Raw genomic sequence first — 16,617 nt, 5'->3', positions numbered from 1 at the left:
GCTTGCTGAGTGTTCTTAAGACTTGTCCTCCTTCATATATAAGTAAGGGAGTAGCCTCTGCATCAGATGTTCAAATCTCAGTTCTGCCGCATGCTAGCTATGACTCATCTACCTTCCCTGTACCTCAGTTTCCTCACTTGATAAATGGGACTAATAATAAAACCTATCCCATAAGGTTTTTGTAAGGATCTAATAAGTGAAAACATGTAAGAGTATGTGGAATATAGTTAAGTGCTCTATAAATATTAGCTATAGACTTTGATCGCAGAAACACATACAAATGATGACTCTTGTATTTATGACCCTGAATTTGGTGTATCACAGAGCCCAGTATGCTTAGTGATGGGGTTTTAAGATCTGGCTCATGCTCTCTTTGTATCTCATCCCTGGCTTTTGTGACCTTTTGCTTGTTTTTCCCTCTCTTAACTACCCTGAATCACAACCATTCCTGCAAATATTTATATCCCTGGGCTGACACTGTCACCCTGACCAACAGAATCCATCTCAGAGGTCCCAGAACTCAGAATCTGAAAAAATGTTAGGACTAGAAAGTAACTTTGAGAGCATCTACTGCAAACAGATTTAAAACTTTTTCTTTTATGGAGATAAAAGTTATATGTGCCTTTAGTAGTAAAATTCAGAAAACAGAGAAAAGATCATCTTTGCTTAGTTTGCATGGTAGATAAAGTCACTTCGTTCTTTGGACTCCCACAGCAATTTTTAATAACCTTCTTTTATAAGTCAGTGGTTTGTGTTTTTCACTTGTCTTCCCCTTGAGACTGAGGCCTTCAAAGCAAATCAGTGTATGCCCTGTGTCTGCCACTTTCATTCATGAATGGATGTATGACTAAATTACTGACTAATTATATAATAGAATAAGTGGGTGAGTGAAGGAAGAAGACTAATAAGCATTTTTCACCAGTCTTATCCTATAGGTGCCAAATCACTGGAGACTGGAATGAAAGTCTTAACTATAATTCAGGCTGTATTATATGTGTACACATTTTTATGGCTTACACTGAAAATTAAGCGCTTGATAATGACCTATTTCATTTTTATGAATGTGTAAATTAAGATAATAAAATCTGAAATTAAATTCACAGACCAGCCTCAATTCAGCCATATCCTGTTTTCCTTGCTATGTCCTTTCTAGGGCATTCAGCTCAGAATTTTAGCTCAGTATATTTGTAAATTTTCTGGATTATCTCTTTCCCCGTATTAACTTTTTCACTGATTCCAATAGCTTCTTTTAGAGATGACTAAGTGATCTAAGGTTAGATGTGGTAAATAAAAAAACAGATTCACAAAGGCATGTCTCTTTCTGTGACCTTCTCAGGAATTTAATGAAAATTAGCTCAAATATAAAGAGCTAATAAAGCACATTTTAAAATGACATGGAGCCTGGACCTGATCAAGTTCCTAGATCTATTAATAATTTGTAGGAAATAAAGCCTGGAGAAATATGGTGGTGTAGTCAGCAAAATCACAACTGTAGCAAAAACTCTACAAGGCAAAGACTGGTTCCTGAAAAAATAAACAAGGAGAGAGTAAGGTATGGAGAGAGAAGAGGGAGATGGAGGGGTAACCTATAAATTAAAAGAGACTTAAGATGTGCACCAACAAAACCCAGGTGTGGACCTCATTTGGATCTTGATTCAAGCAAACAAATGGTGAAAATAAAGTGACATTTATGGGATTATTGAATAAGGTACATTTTAAAAATCATCATCAGTTTTTAAAAGGTGAGAAAATGGTATTGTGATTATATATTTTTAAAGTATTCTTATCTTTTACAAGTAAATATTAAATTATAAGTAAAATAATTTAATTTTTCCGCTTTCAGATAATATAGGAGGGACTTCTACTTTCAGCCAAGATGGAGTAACAGGGGGCCAGACTTACCCCCTGCCTAAAACTCCCTCTCCTCCAAAAAAGACAAAATGTATGAAACAATGGTTATTATGGCAGTGGACATCAGGCAACAAAGGACAGTATTCCCTGAGAGATAGGGGAAAAAAGAGGTGAGTCCTATTATCGCCACTGCTTTCTGCATTGAGAAAGCTTCTAGATAATGATCCAGGAAAGATGTAACCCAAGAAGAGTCCAAGGGACTCCCTGAGTTGAGCTGAGAGTCCAAGGAGAGTATTGTTGGCAGGACAGAGTACTGCAAATGAGAGATATGCACAAAGAATCCTAGAGATATACAGCCAAGTCCCTGTTGAGTATTCAATTAGAGTACAGGTCAGTGCATACATGTGAGGAAAGTATCTGACGGTGGGGAAAGAACTATCCAAAAGAGTAAGAGGGAATAGTGCCCCGGTCTCACACAAGGCTGAGGTAGTGCCTGCTGCCACCAACCAGACTGGAGAACCTATAATTCAAGGGGCATTGGGATTCAAGGGGCATTGGGTTGAGTCTTGCCTCAGCAGTAGGGGATAATTAGACCTCGACTGAGCACTGCTCTGGACCTGCTTAACAAATCATAAAAGCAAGACCCAAAAGGATCAAACTGTTTCCAAGGAACTTAACTATATCCAAGAACTATGCTCAAGATCATTCATAAGAATACAAAAATATCCTTTACCCAGCAAGGTAAAATGTATAATAGATAAATAGATAGATAGATGATAGATAGATAAATAGATAGATAATGTATGATTTATAATAAAAAATTAGGTCTGAAAAGAAGCAGAAAAGCACTACTTATAATTAAGAGGATAATCAATCAATAGAAACTGACAAGAAACTAGCACAGATTTTAAAACAGCAGACAAGGACATTAAAAGTTATAGTAACTGTGTTTCAGATGTTCCAATGCAGTGGCTGGAGTGGCTATATTAATAAAAGAAAAAATAGAGTAAAAGATGAAAAAATTGCTACAAACAAAGAGGGATGTTTTAGAATGATAAAAAGGTCAGTTCATCAGGAAGATAAAATAATTTATACATACGTGCACCTAACATCAAAGCCTGAAAATACAGGAAACAAAAAGTGACAGAATTGAAGGCAGAAATAGATAATACAACAATACTAGTTGGAGATGCAATATCCCACTCTCAATAATGGATAGAAAAACTATACAGAAAATTAACAAGTATATAAAAGGTTGAACAAAACTATCAACCAACTTGACCCTAACATCTGTAGAACACTCCACCCAACAATAACAGAATATGCATTCTTTTTAAGTTTGCACAGACATTTACTAAGACCATAATCTGTTACATAAAACAAGTATTAATAAATTTAGAATAATTCTGTTCTACAAAGCTTTTTCTCTGACCACAATTACTTTAGGAATAAATAACAGAACAATATCAGGAAAATCCCCAAATACTGGTAAGTCAAACAATACATTTCTAAGTAACCCATGTGTCATAAAATAAATTAAAAGAGAATTTACAAAGTTTTTTCAATTGAATGAAAATGAAAACATAGTATATCAGAATTTGTGGAAAGCAGCTGAAGTAGTACTTGCAGGGAAATATATGACAATACATGCCTTTATTAGAAAAAAAGAAAAGTCTCAAATCAATTACCTCAGCTTCTACTTTAAGAAACTAGAAAAAAAAGAGCAAATTAAATCAAAGTAATCAGAACAAAAGAAATAATTATAATCAAGTGGAAATCAATTGAATGAAACACAAAAAAATAAAGTAAATCAATGAAAAAAACTGATTCTTTGAAAAGATCAATAAAGCTAATAAACTTCTAGCTACAATGATCATGACACAAAGAGAAAGGACAAAGTATCAACAGCAGGAATGAGAAAGTGACACTATTCTACAGATATTAAAATGACAACAAGGGAATGTCATGAACATCATTATACATGTAAACTTGACAACTTAGCTAAAATGAACAAATTCTTTAAAAAACACAAACCATCAAAGCTCCCTCAAAAAGAAATAAATTGAATAATCCAGATCTATTAAAGAAATTAAATTAGTAGTTAAAATCCTTCCCACAAAGAAAACTCCAAGCCCAGATGAATTCTACCAAACGTTTAAAGGAGAAATAATGACAATTCTATACAAATTCCTCCAGTAAATTCAAGATGACAGAATATTTCTCAACTTATTCTGAGGTCAGCGTTATACCAAAATCAGATGTCAGAATCACACAACGGCATTGTAAGGAAAAATATCCACAGAAAACAGAGATTCTTACAAAGTTATTGTAAGATCCAACAAGAAAACCAATGCTCAAATCCTCTCTATTCTACCTTCTAATTATCATCTAAGACACTTCTTCCCATTCCAAGGAATTTTCAGATCCCCATCCTGTTGTATCTGGATCATTTCCCGAACCTCCTTACTGTCTTCCCTTTTACTTTCAATCTCCCAAATCCAGTACTCCAGATACAGGTATGTTCTTAAAATGTAAATCTTGGCCTCAATGGCCCTGTGTCCCCAGGTTAGAGTCTGAACTCCTTGACAAGCTTATAAGATCCTTCATGATCTGACCTGCTGGTCCCCAAGCTCATCATCTTCTTCCTCATGCTTCTTTCTGTGATCCAGCCACACTGCCCTGCTTGCCCTCCCCCAACATGTAAGTCAAGTGCTCGCTCTTTCTTCTGGACTCTGATATCCACTGTTCCCTCTTCTTGGAATATTTTCTCTACCCTACCCATCCCCATCTCACCTGCTTCTGGTTAACTAGACATATTATTTTTAAATAGATAACAATTCTTCCATGAACTTTTTCTGACTCTTCCCACCACCCATCTCTGGGTCAGGTGCCCTCCTAATACTCCCATAGATCATTTTGCTACCACTGCTACAGCATTTATTATGACCTACGACAGTTTCCTGCTTATTTTCTCATTAGGTTCTTATCTCTTTAAGGTCAGAGACCATGTGTTGCTCACTGAGATCCTCCCAACATCCAGAACATTCTGAGAAAAAGGATGCTCAACAAATATTTGTTAAATGGATTATAGTTCCATTTATTAAATGCTTAGTGTTCCAGGCACTGTGCTAGGGACTTTATAGGCATTATCTTTTTCTTAGCACATCCATCCAAGAGGTACTATTCTATATCCACTTTCCAGAGGAGAAAACTGATGTACAGAAAGTGATACAACTCATCTGACATCACAGATGTCAGATATGTTCTAGAGTCAGAATTCAAATCCAAGTCAAGGGGTCTCTAGAGTCTATGCTTCTAACCACAATCATTTACAAAGGAATGAATGAATGATTTCAACAGCTACTTACTGAGTACCTCCCATATGACCCGGCCTGTTCTTGGTCCTGAGGATACTATAGTGAATAAAATAGACCAAAATCCATGACTTCAAGCTTACCTACAAGGGGAGAAGACAGTCAATAAGCAAAATACATAAATAATTTGATGTACTGTAGGGGGAAGAAAAGCAAGAGACATTGGGAGTCACCCAGTTTTAAATAGGGTGGTCAGGGGAGGCATCACTGAGAAAATGACATATGAGCAATGACACAAATGTGAGTAAATAGACAAAAGCTCGTCTAACATTTCACAATGGTTTTCAAGCAAAGACTTTCAGATAAATAACAAATGTGTGGTGTTTTTAGACTAAAAAATAATTTGTCTTATATTTGTATTTGTTAAATTTGGCAATCCTGCACTCATGGGCAAACCCTATCTCTATGTCAGACCAGGAGGAACTGCTCTTATCAATTGTGGGTCTATGGGATCTGTGATTTTCTGACAATTCTGCAAGATGAGATTGCAGGGCATTGGTGTATTAGCATGCAGCTTTAGCAGATTTCTCCTTGGCAGGGCACTCAGCTCCACATCAACGTCTCCTATAAGCAGGAAATATCATCTTGTAGATCTTGACAGATGGGTCTTGCCCATGAGGGAGGACATTTAGGATGGTTCATACCAACTGGCATATCAACAGACTTTGAAAGAGAGCTATTAAAAATGGGATTGTGTTAGCTCTGATTTATGCTGAACAAAATAAGCAAAACAAGGAATCCATTAGAAGGAAGATGTAAGACGTTTAACATTTGAGGACTCTGAAAGGCAGAAGAGTGCATAATTAGTTCTTTTTTTTTTTTTTTTTTTTTTTTTTTTTTTGCTGTACGCGGGCCTCTCACTGCTGCGGCCTCTCCCGTTGCGGAGCACAGGCTCCGGACACACAGGCTCCGCGGCCATGGCTCGCGGGCCCAGCCGCTCCGCGGCATGTGGGATCTTCCGGGATAGGGGCACGAACCCGTGTCCCCTGCATCGGCAGGCGGACTCCCAACCACTGCGCCACCAGGGAAGCCCCATAATTAGTTCTTATTTTGCTAGGTTGTAAAATTCTTTTCAGAGAAGAGCTAATAGTAGAATGATTTCTCATTGAACCTAAAATATTATCTAAACTTGTGCAGAGCCAGATGTGTGAACAAGAGGGTTTCCTCTTCTATGCTCTAAACTATACAACCACATGGCAAACTCTAAATCGAGATCAGTTGTAACAGGTACACCCCCAATCATATGTGCTTCAATTCTTCCCTCAACTCCAATCTCCGTAGGCTCTTACCTGACTCATCCTTCATGTGACGAGCATAAATGTCACTTCCTTAGCAAGTATTCCTGCACCTCCAGGACTCCATTAAATCTCTGTTATTTGTCCCCTCTCATAACACTTAACACACTGGTAATTAATTGTACAGTCTCCAACTTCCCCAGTGGACTGGTGTCATATATTCATCTTATCCATTACCATCTCTCTAGCACCCAGCTTGGTTTGGGTAAATGGATGGTGCTCAATGAATTGAACTGACTACAAAGCTTTCAAGGCACTGGCAGCCTCACCACGCTGAACTGACAACAGAGTCTGGTCTAACTTTCAATGAAACCAGACTCACAGCAGAGTCAAGAAGAATGGTTAATTGCAATTCTTTAAATAATGAGTCTGTATAACGCTGTTTTTTTTAAGGGAAAACATTATAAACATGATTCACTGAAAAAAGTGAAGCCTAGAGACTCAGTAGTTTATCTTCTAAGATCAAAGGAATAAAGGGAGCTAATGTATACATGGTAGCCTAGACTCTTCTTTCTTAAATAGTAAGCTGAGTACACATTACAGGATGACAAAGAAATTATGATCAACAGATGTACAAGTTGATCCCACATCCAAGAGCATCCACTTGTTTTGGTAACTTACTCACCTGACAATAGGATTTGATTTCTCCTATCTCTTCCATATCTAGTGTTCTAGGTCTCCAGGACGCAATCCAGACTAAAGTGGTATTATGTCCACAGGAATAATAATATGTGTACAGCTAACCCAGGGTTTCTCAACCTCAGCACTGTTGATATTTGTACAGGATAATTCTTTTTCTTTTTAGAGGGAGGACTGTCCTGTGCATTGTAGGATGTTTAGTAGCACATCTGGACTCTATCCACAAGATGCCAGTAGCACCCCTTCCCCAAGATGTGACAACTTAAAATGTTTTTAGATATTGTCAGATATCCCCTGGAAGCAAAACTGACCCCAGCTGAGAATCACTAAGCTAATCTTTACTGAGTGCTTAAAACATTCCACCATTCTACTAAGTACTCACAGGAGCTATCTCATTTAATCTTTCCAAAAATTACTATGAGATAGGAATAATTAGTATACCCATTATATAGATGGGGAAATGTTTAAACATTGCTTAAGGTCACACAGCTGGTAAGTAGTGAAAGTCAGGATCACTGTCACTACTCTACTTCAAGTGGTTTGTGGGTGGAAAGGAGTAAACTGGGATTTGGTGAGGGAGAGCAAAGTTCATACTAGGTGTTAGCTACTGTGAAGGATTTCTAACTGTTTTCCAGCAAAGGCCAGCTAGGGACAGCTAGGGACAGTTAGGACTTCCTCATAGGACTTCATGAAGGACGTAACCCTGGGGCAATCAGAACTAGTCAATCTTCATTTTCTGTTTGTGAGCCTGCCAGCTGTCTGCAGGCCACATGTTTAAGTAAACAAGAAAGAGGAACAGGAAGATGAAAGCTAAAATTAAATGACTGTTGTTATTATTTGTTCTCAAACATTTAGAAATAGTGAACCCACACAAGGTTAGTCTATCGCCTGTGTGTCAGATTTCAACAAAGGGTGCCAGACAAAATTTGAGGCCAAATTTCTGATCCCAGAGCTCCCTAGCCCACCCCTGCCCTCCATGTCTGGAAGAGCCGGAGGAAGAACTCAGTCAGGCAAGGCGGAGCAAGAAGTCTCTGTGTGTGGTAAAGTTGCTTTATGAGCAGTCTCCATCCTGCACCAGGAAAAGCAAAGCAATCCCAATGACACTGGAGGAGACTCTCGAGAAGATTCCCTGTCAGTGGGGTGGGGGAAGTCCTCCAGACTTGGCTGATGGTAGATACCTCAACTACCAGGACAGTTAGTCTCTCAGCAGGATGATTAGTTAAAAGCCCTCCTTGTAGGATGCAGCCCTGGCTGGAGAGGCTGCTCCAGAGGAGAAGATGAGAGGTTTTCTGCAGAATATCCACAGGCCAAATTCCTGGCTCTAGACCTCCCACCCTAAACCAGGGCTCCAAATCTTTGAGCACTACTAGGTCTAACTCAGGGGAAACTCTACCACAAATACACCAGGAAGCATGTACAGCAATGTGCATGTACAAGTACACTTCTGACACTAGCAAAACCTGGATACAAACCCAGATGTTTATGGATGGGAGAGGCAATGGCCAGCTTGTAGACAGTCCCACAAGAGAACACTACATAGCATTCAGAATGAATGAAGCAGCCTTTCACTTCCAGATGAGATGGAATACAGGAACCAGGTTTACCCTCCTGCCTGAAACAAACAACGCACACACACACACACACACACTCCACCAACATCACCACCACCACCATCACCACCCCCACGACCAACAACAACAAAACAGACACACTATATCAAATCAACGGTTTTCAAGACACTGGAAATCAGGCAATGAAGGGCAATGATGTCTGAGAGACAAAAAACAAGTGAGATGAGCCCTACAATTACCTGGAGCTTACTGATTTAAAAGAATTTCTAGGCCAAGCACAGGAAAGGCATACCCAGATAAGGGCCAGCAGACTCCCCGATATTTGCCCATAAAAATACAAATTGTGTCCTATAGAGATGCCCTTGATATTGCCTGTAAACACTGACCATTTTAACATTTATTTGTAAATTCATTTCAGCATCTTTATCTGCCTATATATATGTGTTCTTTTAATTCTCCTTTGAACAGATTTTAACATCTTATGGGCCTCCTCATTAACTAATGAGTTAAATAAATCTTTGACCCATGCTCATTTTATGTTTATGTGAGAGTCATGATTTTATCTTTTTAAAAAACCCATATTCTTTAGCATGTGAACTCAGGAATAGCCAAGGAGACCAGCTACCCACACTGGAAGGGGCACTTATTGAATGCCTACTATATCCTAGGCACTTTCACATATGTTATGCAACAATCCTGGAAGGTATGTAATATTATTGCCATTTTTCAGATGGCAGAAACTGAATTCAGATAGGTTAAGTAATTTTCCCAAGGTCACAAAGCAAGTAAGATTTGAGGTTAGGATTCACACTCTGGTGTGAATTTCTAAAGCCCGTATTCTCACTGCCTCAGTTTGTTTTCAAAAGGGGAGTGTATGAGCCACAGAAATATGAGTGCACTTTAGGATTAAGACAATGATTTTTTAGGATGCATGAAAGAAACATAATTAAAATTTCTATATTTTATCTAAAAAACAAATTAAATCTTGCTAATACTTAATAAATAGATTGACACTTGCACCAGTTCACATATTACATGGGGATCTCGAGGTCTCCTGAGGGAAGAAGTGGGGGGGATTCCCTGACACGGAGAAGTTAGCAGTGGTATTCTCAGGTACATATTTACCCCCAGATACTGCAATGCCCAGTGGTTTAACATTTATTCATATATGTAGAGTGACACAATAAAATCTAGTTTCAACTAAATTAACATTCATAAAACAAATAGCTTAAAGGAATTTAGGAAAAAAGTATCAGATCTAAGAAAATACTATAATACAATTGCAAGAGAACAAGAAGAAAATAGTAGAACTCTCTAATATTCCTTAAATATTATTATGATAGTAATATAGATTAAAAATAATAAATAATACATATAAATATACTGATGTGCATGTTCAGCCTTTCTTATTCTTCTGATAGAAGTTGCTTTCAGAAGTTTGGAGCACTCCCTGACCCATGATACATCTCATAATAGTGAGAACAGAAAAACAGATCAATGGAGCAGAATAGAGCTCAGAAATAGACCCACATAGAGTCAACTGATATTTGACAAAGGAGCAAAGGCAATAAAATGGAGAAAAAGAGAGTCTTCAACAAGTGGTGCTGGAACAACTAGACATCCAGATGCAAAAAAAATGAATCTAGACACAGACATTATACCCCTCACAAAAATTAACTCAAAATGGATTATAGACCTAAATGTAAAATGCAAAACTATAGAGCTCTTAGAAGATAACAAAGGAGAAAATTTGAGTATTGCAAAGACTTTTCAGGTACAATACCAAAGTCATGAAAGAAAGAACTGATAAGCTGGACTTCACTAAAATTAAAAATTTCTGCCTTGCAAAGGCACTGTCAGAAGAATAAGAAGGCCAGCCATAAACTGGGAAAAAATATTTGCAAAAGACATATCTGTGATCCAAAATATACAAAGAACTCTTAAATTCAACAATAAGAAAACAAACAACTCAACTGAAAAATGAGCAAAACACCTGAACAGACATTTCACCAAAGAAGATATACAGATGGAAAATCAGCATATGAAAAGAGGCTAAAAAGTATACGTCATTAGGGAGATGTTAATTAAAGCAGCAGTTAGATACCACTACACACCTATTAGAATGGCTAAACTCCAGAACAATGACACCACCAAATGCTGGCAAGAATGTAGAACAACAGAACTCTCATTCATTGCTGGTGGGAATGCAATGGTACAGCCACTTGGGAAGACAGTTTAGCAGTTCCTTATAAAACAAAACATACTGTTACCATATGACCCAGCAATGGGCTCCCTGGTAGTTCCTTGAATGAAGTGAAAACTTACGTCTACACAAAAACCTGCACACAGATGTTTATAGCAGCTTTAATCATAATTGCCAAAAGTTGGAAGCAACCAAGATGACCTTCAGTAGGGTAAATGGATAAATAAACTGCAGTACATCCAGACAATGGAATATTATTCAATGATAAAAATAAATGAGCTATCAAGTCATGAAAAGAGTGGAAGAAGCTTAAATGCACGTTGCTAAGTGAAAGACGCCACCAAAAGGCTACATACTGTATAATTTCAACTATATGACATTCTGGAAAAGGCAAAACTATGGAGACAGTTAAAGGATCAGAGGTTGCCAGGAGCTAGAGGGAAGGGAGGATGAATAGGTGGAGCACAGAGGATTTTTAGGGTAGTGAAACTATTCTGTAAGACACTGTAATGGTAGATACATGTCATTGTATTACATTTGTCAAAACCTGTAGAATGTACACCATCGACTGAACTATGAACTCTAGTGATTATGATGTGTCAATGTACGTTCGTCTAGTGTAACAAATGTACCACTTTGATATGGGATGTTGATAGTGAGGGAGGTTGTGCATATGTGGGGACAGAGAGTATATGAAATCTCTGTACTGTCTGCTCGATTTTACTGCTAACCTTAAAACTTCTCTAAAAAACATCAGAATAAATAAATACACACACACACACACACACACACACAAGTTGACACACCAATAAGAAATCTTAAGCACAAAATGTTTTTGAAACAAGTGCCCGTTTTGTTATAATTAAGGTATTGGAATCCAAATGATTATGAAAGTATAATGTCAATTAAAAATTAAAATCTGATTTTTAAGAAAAAGTCCTGGACATTTTTATTCAAGGAGTTATTAGATATAGAGAAACAAGAGACTGGACAATGCGATAATGCAGAAGTTTGCAGAATGCCATTCTTGATCAAAATAGGTTTTGGGGGTTTTTTTGTAAATTAATTAATTTTTATTGGAGTATAGTTGATTTGAAAGTAGTTTTTTTTTTTAAAGCTTCTAAGGCATTTTTTTAATTAAAAAAATTTTTTTAATTTATTTTTATTTATTTATTTTTGCCTGTGTTGGCTGTTCGTTGCTGCGCAGGGCCTTTCTCTAGTTGTGGTGAGCGGGGGCTACTCTTCGTTGCAGGGTGCAGGCTTCTCATTGCAGTGACTTCTCTTGTTGCAGAGCATGGGCTCTAGGCATGCAGGCTTCAGTAGTTTTGGCATACGGGCTCAGTAGTTGTGGCTTGTGGGCTCTAGAGAGCAGCCTCAGTAGTTGTGGCGCACAGGCTTAATTGTTCCATGGCAGGTGGGATTTTCCCGGACCAGGGTCGAACCCTTGTCCCCTGCATTGGCAGGCAGATTCTTAACCACTGTGCAACCAGGAAGCCCAAAAGTAGTTTTTAATTGCCATAATAAAAATTATTCTGACATGAAAACGTATATATATATAAAACGAGAAAGAGTAAAATACTTACAATTAAAATAAATGACGGCACTATATACCAATATTTGTGGGAATCAGGTAAAGTGATACTTAAAGGAAAAATTTATAAATTTGAATATATTTATCATAAACCAAAAAGAAATAAAAATTAACTAATTATTCAACTAAAGAAAGCTAGAGAACAAGCAACTGAGTAAACATAAAGAAGCAAATAAAGATAATGGTGGAAATCAATGAAATGAGAGAACTTAAAAAATTTAAATGATTAAAATAAAAGTTGACTCTGAAAACACTAATATGCTTACAAAAGCTTACAGTAAAATTGATCATGAGAAAGAGGAAAAACACAGATGAACAAAATATGAAATGAAAAAGAGACAACCTCAAATAAAGCAGAAATGTTTAGTCTTACAAGAGGATTATTATGAATAACTATACACCAATTAATTTTACAACCTAGATGCAAATGCAAATTTTCAAGAAATATATAACATGCTAAAATTGACCCTGAAGAAACAGAAAAGTTGAACAAACTGATATCATTTACAAAGATTGAAACAGTAATTATCCCTCTATGCCTTACAACTTTCACACAAAGTATTTTTATTGGTGAGGTTTATCAAATTTTTAAGGAACAGATAAGACAAAAGACATTTTGGAGAAAAGAAAAAGAGTAAAGGTGTCCAATAAATTTTTTCAACGTTAGTATAAACTTTTTACCAAAAATAGATATGGACAGCACAAGAAGTGGAAAGGGTTTCTTAAATAAGATACAAAAAGACATGCTATAAAGGGAAATTATTTATTCCTTTTTAACCCTTTGATAGCGGTTAGTATACGCCAGGCACTGTTCTATGTGCTTCACAGTCATCCTTTTATTTAATTGGCATAGCAACCCTATAAGCTAGGTACTATTATTACTCCCATTTAATAGGTAAAGAGACTAAAACAATATTCCCAATGTTATACAGCTAGTAATTGATATTTTGATAACCTAAAAATGAAGATTTCTACTTTAAGGAAGAGCATCATAGATAAAATTAACAAATTGTTTGAAGAAATTAACAATATGTAAAACTAAGAAATGATTAGTATCTAGAATAAAGAACTTCTAAAAATCAGTAAGAAAACCCCCCAAGTTTTATAGTTACCATGGTTACAAAACAAATTACTCCCAAATTTTCAAACAGTACATTTGTTTTGTTCATGGATTTGCAGTCTGGGGAGGGCTCAGTGGGGACAGCCCATCTGCTCTACTCACTTTTGGCTGCAGTGTGGGGAGAGCAAACTACAGCCTAGAAGGCCAAATCCTGACAGCTTTTGTGTGGTCCATGAACTAAGAATGGTTTAAATATTTACTATTTGGCTCTTTAAGAAAATGTTTCCTAGGGACCTCCCTGGTGGTCCAGTGGTAAAGAATCCACCTTGAAATGCAGGGGATGAGGGTTCGATCCCTGATCAGGAGACTAAGATCCCACATGCCGTGGGGCAACTAAGCCCGTGTGCCAAAATTACTGAGCTCGTGCTCCTCAACTAGAGCCTGCGTGCCGCAAACTACAGAGCCCACGTGCTCCGGAATCTGCACGTCACAACTAGAGAAGAGAAAACCCGCACACCACAATGAAAGATCCCACATGCCTCAACAAAGATCCCCCATGCCACAACTAAGATCCGACACAGCCAAAAATAAATTAAATAAATAAATCTTTAAAAGGAAAAGAAAATGCTTTCTGAACCCTGTCCTAAAGGCTCAGTAACTCATGTGTGTCACCACTGGCAGGCAGGTGAACGCTTAGCTAGAGATGTAGGTGGGTACATCTAACACTGTTTTGTCATGTGGTCTAGGCTTCCTCCAATATGGTGGCTGGATTTCAAGGGCAAGAAGAGACAGAGAAAGAGAAAGAGAGGAGGGGAGGAGAAAGAGAGAGAGAGAGAGAAGCTGTATTACTTTTTATGACCCAGCTTCAAAAGTCATGCAGTGATTTCCACCACATTCTATTCACTGAGGTAGTTACAAAGTTCTACCTAGATTCATGGAAGGGGAAGTAGACTCTATATCTTGATGGAAAATGACAAAGTTCTGGAAGTGAATGTGGAATGGAAAATGTTACTAAGGCCATTTTTAGAAAATATAATCTGTTATAAGAGGAAACCCAAAAGAAATGTGCGAAGAATGTGAGTAGGTATAGCAGGTAAGCCTGGATGACTAATAAACATATAAAGAAATACTCAATAACCAGAGGAAGGCAAATTAGAATGATGATATCTCATTACTGTCTACAAGATTGGCAAAATTTAAAACAAAAATCATGTTGGATAATATTAAGCACCATCAGGGTTGTGGAGGCAACAGTAAACTTCATGCCTTTCTAGTAAATTGTGCAATTTAGTGGAAAGCAATTTGGAATAACTTAGTTAACTTTTGTGTATATGCTTATAATCCAGCATTTCCACACTTGGTATATATAATAGAAATACTCTCATACGCATAGCCAAGGAGGATGTCTGTTATAACATTGTTTGTACTAGCAAAAAATGGGAAGAGTTAAATTCCCATCGATAGGGGAATGAATAAACAAAATGCAATATATGCAAATCATAAAATTCTATGCCATGTGGAGATGCAGAATTTGGCTTTTTATAAGGATGTTGAAACAACTGGTTGATTCAGTTAAACAAACAAACAAAATTACAAAATCTCTTGTCTTGTTTGAATAGAAAAAGAAACAAGTTAATTATTTGAAGTTTCAAACAGGGGTGGGGAATTATCTATTATTGAATGTATTTGATGACTAATCATTTATTGTCCAGAATGAACACTTCTTGTTGAATAAATAAGCCCATGTTTAAAGACAGGCTCTGTGTTATTCTTGAGAATCAGGCCTATTTCCTAGAATTCCTCATGTTCTCTTCTCTTCTCTTCCCTGTGTCCCGCTCCTGTGAACAAGGGGGCCTGGACTGTTTCCATGGCTCCTTGTGGAAAAGCAGAAGAGGTGGATCTTTTCCTGCTGTTTGTGGGCGTTTGTGTGAAGGTCAGAGTTTTACGATGTCGCCCTCTCTGGTTTCATCCCAACACACCTAGTTTTGAGGGCCAGAGGTTATGATCTTGAGCATGTAACTAAGCCTTTCTGTTAAAAAAACGATAGGGCTTCCCTGGTGGCGCAAGTGGTTGAGAGTCCGCCTGCCAATGCAGGGGACACGGGTTCGTGCCCCAGTCTGGGAGGATCCCACATGCCGCGGAGCGGCTGCGCCCGTGAGCCATGGCCGCTGAGCCTGCGCGTCCGGAGCCTGTGCGCCGCAACGGGAGAGGCCACAACAGTGAGAAGCCCGCGTACCGCAAAAAAAAAATAAAAAATAAAAAATAAAAAAGCGATAATAACATCTACCTGGTGGCCCATGGGCAAAGTTGTTTATCTTCTCAGAGCTTCAGTTTCCTTCCTTATAAAATGAGGGTAATAAGAATGGGCACCCTACTGGGTCTTAGGCCAAGCACTGTACCAAGTGCTTTACATACATTATCTCACTTAATTCTCACAACAAATCCCATGACACAAGCATAGTCATCATTCCCATTTTACAGATAAGGAGACTGAGACACAGAAACGGTTAGTAAGCTGCCCGAGGTCATACACTGAGTAAGTGGTAGAGGGAAGGTTTAAACCCAGGTCCACCTGATGCTCAAGTCTGTGCTCTTAACCCACATACTGGACTTTCCCTTCTTCACACACATGCCAATGGCAATCCAGTTTTCATATCATATGTAGATGGCCTGAGGCCAGTGTCCAATAAGGCTCAAGGCTGCTACACACACACTTTCAGAGGACAGTGGCCTAAACAAACGTTTTCCTACCTCAGCTGCTATCACTCATGCAATATGGGTTATTATGAGGGTCAAACCTCAGGTCCTTAGCCACAGCCAATTGAACTGGATACTATGGGGGTGGCCAGAAGGCAGCCAGCCATACATGGCCTGGGAACATTCTCTTTCAATAGAAGCTTCAGTTCCACTTGGCCGGCATCAGACTAACCCTAATGAACCACAGCTTGTATGCACAGTCCCTCTCTTTGGGGGGCATCAAGGCAGAGCAAAAAAGAGAGGCTCTCCCACATCTCTCCTAAGGAAACTTAGTAA

The sequence above is a fragment of the Mesoplodon densirostris genome, chromosome 9 (genome assembly GCF_025265405.1).
Source record: "Mesoplodon densirostris isolate mMesDen1 chromosome 9, mMesDen1 primary haplotype, whole genome shotgun sequence".
Lineage (NCBI taxonomy): Eukaryota > Metazoa > Chordata > Mammalia > Artiodactyla > Ziphiidae > Mesoplodon > Mesoplodon densirostris.
The sequence above is the reverse complement of the archived record's forward strand: the minus strand, read 5'-3'. Positions refer to the sequence as shown.